The 15,021-nt window shown below is 50.0% G+C and overlaps 1 protein-coding gene across 1 annotated transcript in view; it reads left to right on the forward strand.

The window, feature by feature from the left end:
* The window catches only part of LOC103191585 (integrin alpha-X-like), a gene marked incomplete in the record, with an annotated part of 145,644 nt that overhangs the window by 43,003 nt on the left and 87,620 nt on the right, over window positions 1–15,021 (forward strand).

Here is a 15,021-nt window from a genome sequence, read left to right on the forward strand (position 1 = left end):
CATTTTTGGCAGGCTGGTAATCTACACACCGATAAGAGTAGGGTTAATGAAGATGGGAGCGTGTTCCCGTCGCCAGGTTTCCGTAAGCCCAAGAATATCCATGTGCTCATCCAGGATGAGGTCATGGATAGTGAGGGCTTTACTGCAGATGGAGCAGACATTTTGTAGGGAAATGCGGATGGGTTGGCTGATGGGTGAGGATGGAGGAGAGCGTGGAATGAAGAGGATTTGGTGTCATGGGGGAGAAATGACCGTGGAGTTTGAGGAGCAGGCAGTGTTGGAGAGGGTATGGCTGAGGGAGGGGGAAGAGTTGTTGCAGAGGCGGATGCTGTGGAGACAGTGAACAATGGAACAGTTGGGATGGCTGCTCTGGTACAACCAACGCAGGAGCCACGATGGGCCCGGAGGAGGCTGCCCAGTCTGGGGCAGAGGGAGGTAATGATGGGGTCCAGGAGAGAGAGAAGGCGTGGAGGGCGGTGGGAGAGAAGGACGAGTGGGAGTAGCGGATAGAGGGGGGTAGGAGGAGAAGCATTTTCGGGGAGAGCGGTTCGGTCGAGGCGGCAGCCAAACTGCACACGCAAAGACCGGGAGCGAGCGATCAGCGGGACAGCATCAGCCCGTGGACTCCGGCCTGCTCCATGTTCTCCCGCCCAGCCTGTCCCACTATCGGTGGTCGGGCCTTCAGCCTCTCTGCCCCCACCCATTGGAACGTCATCTCACAGTCCCTTCGCCTCGCCCCCTCCCTTGCCTCCTTCAAGGCCCATCTCAAGACCCTCCTCTTCAACTAGATCACTAACCACTGCACTGCAGGACTAGTTATGGCTACACTAGCGCCCCCTGGTGAGGTACTGGGATCACTGACCTGACTATAGACAGGATTGATGCGGTGCCGCTCCCCGTTGAAGATGTAAAGACAGCCAGCGTGCTCGTCCTCCAGGGGAGCCCCGATGGCCACGTCGTTGATCCCGTCCCCATTCACGTCCCTCAACTCAGATATCGCACTTCCGAACCTCCCGAAGACATTCCCTGCTTTCCCGTACAGCGTGTCTGTGCAGGTCAAATTCTCCTAGGAAGAATCAACGCAGGGCCTTTCACTTCCAGAGACGTCTCACAACACTTCACCATTTACATTTATTTAGAAAACATTTTTTTTTCCCATCGGCTGGGTGTCTGACATACGTGGAAACCCTTCACCAGGCTTAAGAGTCTCCAATCCAAGCTGAGATTTCCATACATTCCACCTAAACCTGGTAATTCCCAGATGTAGATTGTCGGAATGGAATGCGCACTCTCTCTCTCTCTCTGGAGGGACACTTCCTGCTTACCTAATTCCAAAGAGTATTAGGCGCAGGTTGGTGAGAGCCAAGGCTTGGGGACCCCAGAGTGTATGTTGGGGTAACTGCTGGAATCTAACCAGCTAAAACCACATAGCTTGCCACTGAAAACGCTGTCTGGCAAGCTTTCCCGCTGCTTGTCCAGCGGCACCACCCTCCCCGTTAGGATTTTGGCTGCAGGGTTAACAGGAGCTCAGTGGGGGATTCCCTTCCCCCAGTGACTGGCCTGCCCTTCCAGGTCCTGCCAATGAGCCTGTGCTGACATCCGCAGTGCCCTGAAGAGAATAGGCAGGTGGGAGTGAACAGGCAGGGGTTGGCAGTGTGTATGGTGGGAGTGAACAGGCAGGGGTTGGCAGTGTGTATGGTGGGAATGAACAGGCAGGGGTTGGCAGTGTTTATGGTGGGAATGAACAGGAAGGGTTGAGATAATATTCTTCTTTGAGCACAAACACACGTTGAAACATACCAAGTTCCTGAGAACACAGACTCTGACCATTCCCCCAACCCCATAGTCGTGATACAGAGGTGCTCCAATCAGCAACAAGTCTGTGCCTCCATCTTGAGTCAAATCCACACTGCACAGCTCACATCCAAAGTATGCTCCGATCTGCAATGCAAGTCAGTGTGAACAGCTACAGCTGTGTAAAGCTCCCTCTACATTGTCCATCCACACTCCTAGGTCAGGGTTAGAGACACAGTAAAGCTCCCTCTACACTATCCATCCGCACTCCCAGATTAGGGTTAGAGACACAGTAAAGCTTCCTCTACATTATCTGTCCCAGGCAAGTTCTCTGAGACGAATAATGGAATGTGAAATGAACACGTTTGTCACTCCCGGGTCAGAGTTAGAGACACAGTAAAGTGTGGAAAGGAACAGACAGGAATAGAAGAGGGGGGGTTCCTGTTGTGCTATACCTGCTGTCCGTTGATATGCTGGATTGGGGCCCAAGAGCCAGTTGACAAGTTCTTTGAGAATATCACCACTTTGCCCTTGTGCAGATAGCGAGGAGCTCCCACAATGTAGAGAGACGTGTCGCTCACGTTCGCTCCTGCCACTGAGTACCCTGCAAGCCAGGAGCAGAGAGAGCAGCGTCAGTCAGTCTGCAATCTTCAGCACACGCCGGAGCTGAGTGGTTTATCAATAATAATAATAATTCTTGCTATGGAGTCATGTAGCATATTGGTTAGAACACTCGCCTCGCAAGCAAAAGGACCCGGGTTCGATTCCCAGGCAGGGGAAAACGCACGTTTACCTTGCAGTAAGAAGTAACCTGATTGTTAGTCGATTGACTGATTGCTTTTCCAGGGATAATAAATCCGTCATAATAAATTTTAAAAATAATTTGTTCACTGAATCCATGATTGTTTGTGGGATGCTGCTGGTGCAATTGGCTGCCTAGTTTTGCCCACAAAATATACAGTCACTGCACATCACAGAAAATTCTGTGATGCACTTTGAGATGTGATAAGGTGTTATATCAAATGCAAGGATTTTTGTTATTATTATTGTTATTATTATTATAACATCTCCAAGACATCTCAAAGCACCGGACAGGATATACTGTGAAGTATGATGTTTTGTGGGTGAAAAGCGGCAGCCAGTTTGTGCACAGCGACGTCCCTGCAAACAGCCGTGAGGAGAGCGAGCCATTTTATTTGGGGGATTGTCAACCAGGAGACCGGGAGAGTGTCACACAGAGAGAAACTCCATTCGCTTTTCCCTCCCGATAGTGCCGTGGAAGATCTTTGGAGGGAATGAGGTTTAATGTCTCATCCGAAGGATGGCGCCGCCGATAACAACATGTTATTAATAATTATTAAATGATAATAAAATAATTATTTTCGTAATAATTCCTTATTCTTATTACCTAGATAAGAGTCCTTCATGTCATTCTCAGCTTGCGAGACGTTTATAAAGACTTGCTTCCCATCGACGTACTCCATCAGACCTCCTGACCAATCGTAGGCTCCCACGGTCCCAAAAACCATGGCGTCCTGAGAAACACATGTCAGGATCTCAGCCTATATCTCCTCTCACCCCTCAATCCATCCCCTGACTCTCCAACTCTATCCATCTCCCTCTCACATCTCAATCCATCCCTGACTCCCGAAGTCTCTATCCATCTCCCTCTCCAACATCACATCACACCCACACTCCCCAGTCTATCCATATCCCTCTCACACTTCAATCCATCACCTGACTTCCCCAAGTCTCTACCCATCTCCCTCTCATATCTGAATCCAATTTCTGTTCCATTGTTTATTCCATGTACCTTTGATATTAGGGCACTGAATCCTCCCTGTGACATTTCCATTTTGAAGGAGGCGGAGTCAGATTCCTGGGTCCCTATGGGGGTAAATCCGACAGAATTTGCTTCTGAGACATAGAACAACAAGAAGTCCTGTAGAGTCCTGCAGTGCAGTGGTTAGAGCACTCATCTCACAAGTGAGGCAGCGTGGTTCGATTCCCAGCGTGGATGAAAGGTTGGGCAAGTTATCTTATTCCACACACCTCTGTTTACCAAGTAGCTGGTAGGAACCCAGTTGTTAGTCGATTGGCAGATGGCTTCCCTGGGGTTAACAATCAGATTGATTGATTGATTGATTGACCGACCAACCGACCGACAACTGGGTTCCTACTGAAAGATAAGTAAGCAGGTCAGAGAGGCAGGGAGGTGCCAGGTTGTGAAGGGATTTGTTGGCGAGTGTGAGGATCTTGAGATAGATCCGTTATGTATTAGGAAGCCAGTGGATCCTGGAGGGACTGGTGAAATGGGCGCACAGTTTAGTGTGTGATAGGGAGCCAGTGAAGCCTGGCGAGGGCTGGTGTAATGGGCACAGAGTTTGGTTTGGCTGAGGATATGGAGTTATGAATTATTAAAATGTTTTTAAACTGACCTTCAATTAAATACATCTTCTCCTTTAACGATTTCAGCACGTTGTTCAGCTGAGTATAATCAGCGATATTATAGAGGTTTTCTGGGTAAGAGGCAATGTCATTCAACTCCTTTTTTCCCCTTTCTTGAAAATTGTTCCCAACCTGTTTGTAAAAATAATGATACACCTAATTAACATTGCACAGCACCTTTCACCCCAGAGAGATGTCACAGAACACCTCACCCCTTACATTTATAAAACAATTTTTTTTCATCAGCTGGGTGGGCGTCTGACACGTGGAAACCCTTCACTGTGCTTAAGAGTCTCCAAACCCAACTGAGAATTCTATGCATCCCATTTGCACATGGAAATAAATCCCAGAGATAGATTGTTGGAATGGAATGCTCTCTCTCTCTCCCTGGAGTGATGCACGCTGCTTACCTAATTCCAGAGAGTATTAGACACAGGTTGGCAAGAGCCAAGGATTGGGGTAACTGCTGGAGTCTAATTCCACAGTACGGTTGTGTCCCAGAGCACTTGACATTGACAGAGTATGCCACCGAGCCAGAAGGGGGAGGTAACCATTGGCACGGTCAAAGAGGAAGGTCTTCAGGTGTGACCTAAAGATGGCAAGGAAACGCTGCTGAAACTCTGGTCCACGCCTTTATCACCTCAAGGCTGGACTCCGGGAACACTCTTCCCATTGGCCTTCCCGGCACCTCCCTCCACAACCTGCAGGTCATTCAGAACTCTGCAGCTCGTGTACTGTCCCGCACCAGGCTTCGCGACCACATCACTCCCACCCTCGCTCGCCTCCACTGGCTCCCCATCCCCAGAGGATCGAATTCAAGATCCTCACCCTCACCTACAAGGCCATTCACGGCCTCGCTCCCTCCTACCTCTCCGACCTACTATCCCCCTACCTACCTGCCCGTACCCTCTGTTCCTCTGGCTCCGGTCTGCTCTACATCCCCCGCCCCAACCGCCCTACCATCGGTGGCCGGGCCTTCAGCCTCTCAGCCCCTAGGCTCTGGAACTCTATCCCCCAGTGCCTTCGCCGCCTCCTCCCTTTCCTCTTTCAAGGCTGGTCTCAAGACCTTCCTCTTCAACCGTGCCTGCAGCTCCCCTCTCGACTCTCTACCCCCTCCTTGCTGCCTCCCTTCCCTCCCCTCACCCTGACCATTTCCCCCCTGCTCGGGTCCCGACCCAACTGTCCAGCGCTTTGGGACGTCCTCCGAACGTGAAAGGCGCTCTATAAATGCAATCTTGTTGTTGTTATTGTTGAAGGGACATGGCGGAGGGATAAAGATTGATCTGGATTTTGGGGCAGAGTGGCTAAAAGCATGGCCACTGATGTTGGAACAGAGGGCATGAGGGACACGAAGTTTAGTTTTGGATTTCTTTAATCACGTTGATGGGCTTCTGAGCTGTTTTTATGCTTTAATTGTGAATAGAAACATTACCGCAATCACCCAGCGAACTATGTTTTTCCTCTTGGCCAACTCGATGGCTTCTTGAAGCCCAAAATCTGTGGAGTCCCCGTCTGTGATCACAATGAGAAGCTTTTTAGCTCCTTCCCTGGCTCCTGTTTTCTCTGCAAAGACTTCGCTTCTATAAAAATAATAATAATCTTTCAGTCAAGTGTAGTGACTGTGTGTTTTGGTTGTAATTGGTTGAAGCTGAGAGTGTTTGGTGTGAGCGGTGCTGTGTGAGCACGAGTTGTACACCTACACGACAAACTTGATGGCTTTGGCTGTGTCGGTTACTTGTTCCATGTGATTGATGGCGTCCATTAGTGGAGACAGGTTGGCCTTGTTTTCGTGGTAAGTGGTGAAGTCAATCTCCAACTTAACTTCAGCAGAGAACTGGACAACTGCAAACTGAACATAGCGTAGAGGTTAGCAGGAAGAACAATAATCATTGCATTTATACAGCACCTTATCACGTCTGCGAGACGTCTCAAAGCGCTTCATAGAATATACGGTAAAGTGATTTGACTGTACATTTTGTGGGCAAAATGAGTCAGCCAATTGCACACAGCAGCGTCCCACAAACAGTCATGGATTGAGTGACCAAATTAGGATTTTTTTTTAAGGGATTATTATCCCCAGAAAGCGATCCACCAATAAACTAACAACCGGGATCCTACTTACTGCTTGGTAAACAGAGGCGTGTGTGTGGATTAAGGAAACTTCCCTAAAGTTTCGCCCCACTGGGAATCGAACCCAGGTCCTCTCACTTGCTTGCGAGGTGAGCACTCTAACCATTGAGTTACAGGACACCAGAAACAACAAAATTACAAGGTACTGGACAATCAGGATCCGAGCTGGGGATCAGCATTGAAGATGCTGGAGGGCAGAAGGGGAAGCAGGGTGACCAAAGGCATGGTCAACGAGGGGGTTTTGAGATGGGTCTTGAAGGAGGCAAGGGAGGGGGCAAAGCATTCACTGTTCAACAACAGATGTACTCGAAATGTAGAGTGTTAGAATCAAGGTTTATTACACAGCTATAAGGATAGTATCAGGATCCTCTGACTGTCCTGCTCCCCTCAGATCGCTCTCTCTCTGCTCCCACATTCTCCCTTTATCTCCCACATTCTCTCAACAGCTCCTGCATTCTTGGACTGTTCTACTCCCCTCAGCTCCCTCTCAGCTTCTTCAGCTCCTACATCCCAACAATTCCTTATATCCCCCAAACATCCTTGTTTTCTACAGAACCCTGAGAACATCATGATCTCATTCCTAAGAGGTGCCAAGCTATCAATGTCGGCTTTTGGCCAAGGACCTCTTTATCTTTCTCCTTAAGCTTCCATAACTAAGTCTCTCCACTATCTCTTTCACACAGTCCTCTGGGTGCCTTGTGTGAATGTTATGGTCAACAAGCACGACCTTTCTTCTGTGTCCACTGTGGTTAACTTTCGCAGTGCCGGTACCTCTGACAGGAGAAAAAATATAATCCTCACATTACAAGAATAAATGACATTTACACAGTGCCTTTCACATCGGGAGGACATCCCAAGGTGCTGGACAGTCTGGCATTTGGACCTGTGCTGAGGATTGGAATCAGGAGGGTGTGGAGAGTAGGGGAACAACAACAACAATTTGGATTTATATAGCGCCCTCCACGCCGGACGGCATCTCAGAGCACTTTACAGTTTCGGATCCTGGGACCGAGCCAGGGGAAGGGGGGGGGAAGGTGACCAAAGGTGCAGTTGAAGAGGAGGGTCTTGAGACATGCCTTGAAGGAGGTAAGGGAGAGGCTGAGGCAAAGGAACTGTGGGATGGAGTTTCAGAGGGTGGGGGCTGAGAACCTGAAGGCCACCCACCAATGGTGACATAAGCAGGTCACAGAGATAGAGGAAAGAAAGACAGACAGAGAGAGAGTGAGAGAAAGAAAGCAAGAAAGCAAAAAAGAAAGGAAGGAAGGAGGGAGGGAAAGAGAGGGAAAAAAAGAAAGAGGGTGAAAGAGAGAGAGAGAAATAGAAAGAAAGAATGAGATTCCAGTCACAGACCTGCACAAACTCGCTGTTTGATTCGTTCATTATATGTTCAACAAATTTCTTGTTATTGAAAAAGTCTCTCTTGCTCAGACTGTTGGAGCCGTCAAACAGGATCACGATGTCAGTGCTGACAAAGAGACACTCTGACGGGGGAACACAAAGGCAATAATAATCATCAGCATAATAATAATCCTCCCACGACACAGCGCCTTATCACCTCGCCGAGACGTCTCAAAGCTCTTCACAGAATATGCTGCAAAGTGAATTCACTGTACATTTGGGAACGAAGCGCAGCAGCCAATTGCGCACAGAAGTGTCTCACAAGCAGTTGTGGATTGAGTGATCACATTTTTTTTATATCGAAGGGATTATTACCCCCAGAAAAGCAATCAACTAACAATTGGTTTCCTACTTACTGCTGGGTAAACAGAGGCGTGCGTGTGGAGTAAGGATTTGCCCTGCCCGGGAATCAAACCCAGGTCCTCTTGCTTGTGAGGCAAGTTACAGGACTGAGCTACAGGACGTCACATTCCTATGTTCCTAAATGGACCATGGTCTTTTTTCATCGAGCAATTTCTGTGTTCCTTCGCCTTCAAAGCCCTTCATGGTCTTGCTCCTTCCTACCTCTGTGACCTGCTAACGTCATATCGACCTGTCTGCTCCCTCCCCTCAGTGGGCTCTGGTCTGCTTCACATCCTCCGCCCTTCCTACCCCACCATCGGTGGTTGGGCCTTCAGTCTCTCTGCCCCCATCATTTGGAACTCGATCACATAGTCCCTTCACTTCCCTCCCTCCCTCGCCTCCTTCACATATTGGCTCAAGACCCTCTTCTTCGACCGTAGCTTGGGTCACCCTCCTATCCCCACCCTCCCTACCCTCCACGTCTTCTGATCCCAACTCCCAGCTCGAGTCCAAATCTCTGATTGTCCATCGCTTTGGAACATCCTCCCAATATGAAAGGCCAAATGTAATTTGTTGTTGTAGTTACATTGCTAAAACAGCACCTACCTTCATAGCCAGGTCTCATAGCGTTAGTTATTTGAAATGTATCATTGAAGGAGTAGCAAGCACCAGTCAGCTGCGTATTAGACACACAGGATTCAGCCATCGTAGACCCACAGACCTGCGGAAATATTTGAACAAGGAAAATATGAGTGTGTTTATATTTTGATTTTCATGACACCAAGTGGGGTGAGGGGGTGAGTGGGCGGTGGAGGTAAGTGGGGTCTCCTCGTAGCTGAACTGACTTCAAAGTGACATGTCTCCAGGCTGGTTTGTGAGCCAGGTGGGTCCGCAGTATTCCAGGGCACTCACTGCTGATGACAGCACAGCCCGGCCTGGCCCATCAGCAGGACCTGGATGGGCCGACCAGTCACTGGGGGCAGGGAATCCTCCCCCTCAGCTCTTGTTAACCCTGCAGCCAAAGCCCTAATGGGAAGGGTGCCCCTAGCTGGACAAGCAGCGGGAAAGCTTGCCAGATAGTCATATCAATGGCAAGCTGTGTGGGCTTAGCTGGTTAGACTCCAGCAGTTACCCTAACGTACACTCTGGGGTCCCCAAGCCTTGGCTCTTGCCAACCTATGCCCAATACTGTCTGGAATTAGGTAAGCAGGATGTGTCCCACCAGAGAGAGAGCACATTCCATTCCGATAAACATCTCTGGAATTTCCATGAGTAGGTGGGAAGCATGGAATTCTCAGTTTGTTTTGGAGACTCGTAATCATGGTGATGGGTTTCTGCACATGTCAGATACTCTTCTGACCAAAATAAATTAATTTTAAATGAAATCAGAATCTCCAGTGAGGGGGGAGTGAGCACCAGTATAGACACTACCCGAATTTTGGGGGTTCACTCACCACAAACCTTGAATCAAATGCCTCCAACGTTAACAATGACAAACTGGATTCAGATTTTCCTGTTAAACAAATAGGAATTATCAACACAGGTTTTCAACTCTCTGTCTCAGTCTTTTTTTCAGTCTCAGTCTTCCGTCTGTCCGTCCATCCCTCCCTCTCAGCTGCTCAGCCTCTCTCTCTCTCCCAGTCTCCCTCTCTCGCTCTCTCCGGCTGCATCAGATGCACATTCTCTTTCTCTCAGCCTCTCTCTCTCTCCCTCTCTCTCTCAATCGCTCTATCGCAGAGACAGACAGAATAATAGTAGGAGGAGAGAGCGAGAGAGAATGAGTGAGAGAGAAAGAGAAAAGAGACAGACACGATAATTGGAAGAGGAAGAGACAGAAAACAAAAGAACAAAATAGCACGAGAGAGAGAGAGAGATCAATAGTAACCCAAACCTGTATCTGTTCCAATGTCGATCTCGTCACACGAATCCTTATCTACATGACATTTGTACATTTTCCCATTGTTTCCAGAACTTTCCAGCACCGGTGAGCTGACTAAGAGCCTGCGAGAGGGGAACAGAGAAGAGCGAGCACAGAGCGAGGTGATGTATACTATACTATACTATACTATACTATACTATACTATACTATACTAATAACAACAATAATAATCCTTGCCTTTGACACACAGCCTTATGACATCTTCGGGACGTCTCAAAGCATTTCACAGAACAGACTGTAAAATATAGTGACTGAGCACAGAGAGGGAATAAGCGAGGTTTAACTCATTCGAAGGATGGTGCCTCCAACATGTGTCTCTCTCTCTCTCACTCCCGCTAGCACTGCATTGGAGTGTCAACTTAGACTATGTGATTTCAAGTCTCCAACGTGTGGGGTCGCTCAAACCCCAAACCTAAATCAGAGGCGAGAAAACCAGCGACTGAGCCGGGCTGACACACAGCGACTGAGCCGGGCTGGCACACAGCGACTGAGCCGGGCTGGCACACAGCGACTGAGCCGGGCTGGCACACAGCGACTGAGCCGGGCTGGCACACAGCGATTGAGCCGGGCTGGCACACAGCGACTGAGCCGGGCTGGCACACAGCGACTGAGCCGGGCTGGCACACAGCGACTGAGCCGGGCTGGCACACAGCGACTGAGCCGGGCTGGCACACAGCGACTGAGCCGGGCTGGCACACAGCGACTGAGCCGGGCTGGCACACAGAGACTGAGCCGGGCTGGCACACAGCCACTGAGCCGGGCTGGCACACAGCGACTGAGCCGGGCTGGCACACAGCGACTGAGCCGGGCTGGCACACCGACTGAGCTGGGCTGACACACAGCGACTGAGCTGGGCTGGCACACAGCGACTGAGCCGGGCTGGCACACAGCGACTGAGCCGGGCTGACACAGGCTCATTTAAGATAGTAAATATGGAAAGAATTTGAGGAAACAATGTGAACAGAAATAAAACTCCCGGCTCAGAACTTTTACTAAAAATACAAAGCATGAATAATCAGCAAAATTGGTGTTGTCTGCTCCACCCTTCCTGTAACGAATCACAGATTTAGAGTCAGAGGACAGCAGTGAGGCTGACAGCAGTATTAGAGGAAGAGGAGAGAGGTGGTGAGGTGGGTGGGAGGTGGGGGTTGGATTGTGCAGATGAGAGAAATAGGGAGTTGCCAGGACATGAAGTGATTTGTAGACAAGATTGAGGATCTTGAATTCATAGCATCGTACAATCCTACAGTACAGAAAGGATTGGAGCAGAGAGCCCAGCAGCATGAGGCATGTCCAGCGAGCAGGCAGTTAGTGTAGTCAAGCCGGGACGTAATGACTTGAGCAGAGCCCAGCAGTGTGAGGAGCGAAATGAGTGAGGTGGAACAGAGTGAGAATTCCGTTAAGAAATTTGGTGAGAGTGGGAATTTGGTGCAGAGGGGGAAAGAGGTGCCTAATTATAAAATATATAATAAAGTTATATTAAAATAATATAAAACATGTCTGGGAATATGACAGGGCAGCTGAGACCGGTTGCATACACAATGTGTGCCAAGTGGGAACTCCAGGATGCTTTGTGTAGCCTGGATAGACACGTGTTTAGGAAGTGCCACTGGCTGCTTGAGGTTTCTGAGCTTGAGGAGAGGCTTGTGTCAGTACATAGCATGCGGGAGGCTGAACAGTTCATGGATTGAATGTTTCAGGAGGTGGTCACCCCACAGCCACAGAAAGTTGAGAAGGAGAGTGAGTGGGTGACACCCAACATGGTAGGAAGAGGGGATGGGCAGTGCAGAAATCCTGTGAGTGTGGTACTCACCAACTGATTCTCTGTACTGCGCTTCTGTACTGCGCCAAAGCCTCTGCACCTCAGGCTCTGGCAGCATCAACCTCCATGGCTACACACTTCAACTCACCAATCCAGTCAGGAACCTAGGAGTCTTGTTCGACCCTCAACTGTCTTTTCTTCCCCACATTCAAGCCATGACCCGCTCTGTCTTCCCTCACCTCCGTAACATCGCCCGACTCCGCCACTACCTCACCTCTGAGGCCGCTGAAACTCTTGTTCATGCCTTCATCACCTCCAGGCTCGACTATGCAAATGCCCTGCTTGTCGGCCTTCCCAACTCCTCCCTCCACAGGATGCAGATCCTCCAGAACTCTGCAGCCCGTGTCCTCTCCCACACCAAACTCTGTGACCCCATCTCCCCCACTCTCGCCCGACTCCACTGGCTCCCTATCCTTCTGAGTATCCAGTTCAAGATCCTGGTCCTCACCTACAAAACCCTCCATGGCCTCGCCCCACCCTACCTCTGCCACCTCCTAAGCCCCTACCAACCCGCCTGTTCCCTCCGCTCAGCCGGCTCTGGCTGCTCCACGTCCCCCGACCGGCCCGCCGCACCATTGGCGGGAGAGCCTTCAGCCTCTCTGCCCCCAACCTTTGGAATTCCATCCCCCGATCACTCTGCCTCGCCTCCTTTTTAGCCTCCTTCAAGTTCTGCCTCAAGACTCTCCTCTTCAATCAAGCCATCAGCCACCCCCCTTCCCCTCCCCCCCACTGATCCCAGCTCGGGTCTGAAATGCTGTCCAGCGCCTCGGGATATCCTCCCGCCGTGAGAGGCACTATGCAAATGTAATCTTATTGTTGTTGTTGAACAGAAATAAAACTCCCTGCTCATAACTTCACACATTTGGGTGTCAACTTTTACTTCACTAAAAATACAAATCGTGAATAATAAGCAAAATTGGTGTTGTCTGCTCCGCCCTTCCTGTAACGGATCACAATTTTAGAGACAGAGGACAGCAGTGAGGCTGACCCCAGTGTTAGAGGCAGAGGAAAGAGGTGGTGGGGATGGGTGGGAGGTGGGGGTTGGATTGTGCAGATGAGAGAAATAGGAAGTTGCCAGGACATGAAGGGATTTGTAGATGAGATTGAGGATCTTGAATTCATAGCATCATACAATCCTACAGTACAGAAAGGATTGGAGCAGAGAGCCCAGCAGCATGAGGCATGTCCAGCGAGCAGGCAGTTAGTGTAGTCAAGCCGGGACGTAATGACTTGAGCAGAGCCCAGCAGTGTGAGGAGCGAAATGAGTGAGGTGGAACAGAGTGAGAATTCCGTTAAGGAATTTGGTGAGTGTGTGAATTCGGTGCAGAGGGGGAAAGAGGTGCCTAATTATAAAATATATAATAAAGTTATATTAAAATAATATAAAACATGTCTGGGAATATGACAGGGCAGCTGAGACCAGATGCATACATAATGTGTGCCAAGTGGGAACTCCAGGATGTTTTGTGTAACCAGGACAGACACATGTGTAGGAAGTGCCTCTGGCTGCTTGAGCTTGAGTCAGGGTTTCTGAGCTCGAGGAGAGGCTTGTGTCACTACGTAGCATACGGGAGGCTGAACAGTTCATGGATCGAACGTTTCAGAGTGTGGTCACCCCACAGCCACAGAGAGGGAGAGTTAGTGCGTGACACCCAACATGGTAGGAAGAGGGGACGGGCAGTGCAGAAATCCCCTGAGAGTGTGGTACTCATAAACAGGTTCTCTGCACTGAATACCCGTCAGTGTGATAACACTTCTGGGGAAGGGAGTCAAAAGCAAATGGATGCACAGGGGGACACAGCGAAGGATGTCAATGCAATTTCATTGGGGACACAATGGTGAAGGGAGTAGACAGGCCTATAGTGCGCCTTTCACAATGGGAGAATGTCTCAAGGCACTGAACAGTCAGGTGTCAGGACCCGAGCATGGGGGAGGGGTGGGGTAGTGGTGAGGGAAGGCAGAGAGGTGGGAGGGCGACTGAAGGCACGATTGAAGAGGAGGGTCTTTGGACCGGCCTTGAAGGAGGCAAGGGAGGAAGTGAGGATAAGGGACTGTGGGATGGAGTTCCAGAGTGTGGGAGCAGAGAGGCTGAAAGCCCGGCCACCAATGGTAGAGCGGGTCGGGTTTGAGACATGGAGCTGGCTGGAGTCCGCTGAACGGAGGGCAGGTTGGTAGGGAGTCAGCAGGTCAGAGAGGTAGGAGGGGGCAAGGCCATGGATGGCCTTGGTAGTGAGGACGAGGATCTTGAATTCGATCCTCGGAGGGATGGGGAGCCAGTGGAGTCGGGCGAGGGTGGGAGTGATGGGGTCATGGAGCCTGGTAGGTGAGAATACACGAGCTGCAGAGTTTTGGATGATCTGCAGCTTGTGAAGGGAAGAGTTGGGAAGGCCGATGAAGAGGAAGTTTCCATAATCGAGCCTTGATGTGATGAATAATAATAATAATCCTTGAATTTGATATTGTGCTTTTCACGTCTTCTAGACGTCTCAAAGCGCTTCACAGAATATACTGTAAAGTCAATTGACTGCATTTTTGTGTGCGAAACGCAGCAGCTAATTGCGAACAGCAGTGTCCCACAAACAGTGGATTGATGTGACCAAATTATTATTGTTTTTTTCTTAACAACAACAGCAAGATTACATTTGTATAGTGCCTTTCACATCGGGAGGACGTCCCAAGGCGCTGGACAGTGTACAGCATGTCAGACCTGAGCTGGGGTCAGGGGAGGAGAAGGGAGGGGAGGTGACCGACGGCATGGACCGATGACACGGTTGCGGAGGTGGTGGCAGGCCGTGCTGGTCATGGCTTGGATGTGGGAAAGAAAGGACAGTTCAGGGTCAAACAAGACACCCAGGTTCCTGACTGGCTTAGTGATTTGGAGTGTGCAGCCGTGGAGGCTGATGCTGCCAGGGCCCAAGGTGTGGAGGCGCTGGTGCGAGCCAAACAGGAAGGCCTCGGTCTTGCTGACGTTGAGTTGAAGAAAGTTGGCCCTCATCCAGGACTTGATGTCGGACAGGCAGTCGGTCAGGACGCCAGTAGTCCTGGAGTTGAGGGTGGAGGCAGAGAGGTAGAGTTGGGTGTCATCCACATACATGTGGAAATTTACCCCATGTCTGCAGATGAGGTCACCAAGGAGGAGCATGTAGAG

The sequence above is a fragment of the Callorhinchus milii genome, unplaced genomic scaffold (assembly GCF_018977255.1).
Source record: "Callorhinchus milii isolate IMCB2004 unplaced genomic scaffold, IMCB_Cmil_1.0 Scaffold2, whole genome shotgun sequence".
Taxonomy (NCBI): Eukaryota; Metazoa; Chordata; class Chondrichthyes; order Chimaeriformes; family Callorhinchidae; genus Callorhinchus; species Callorhinchus milii.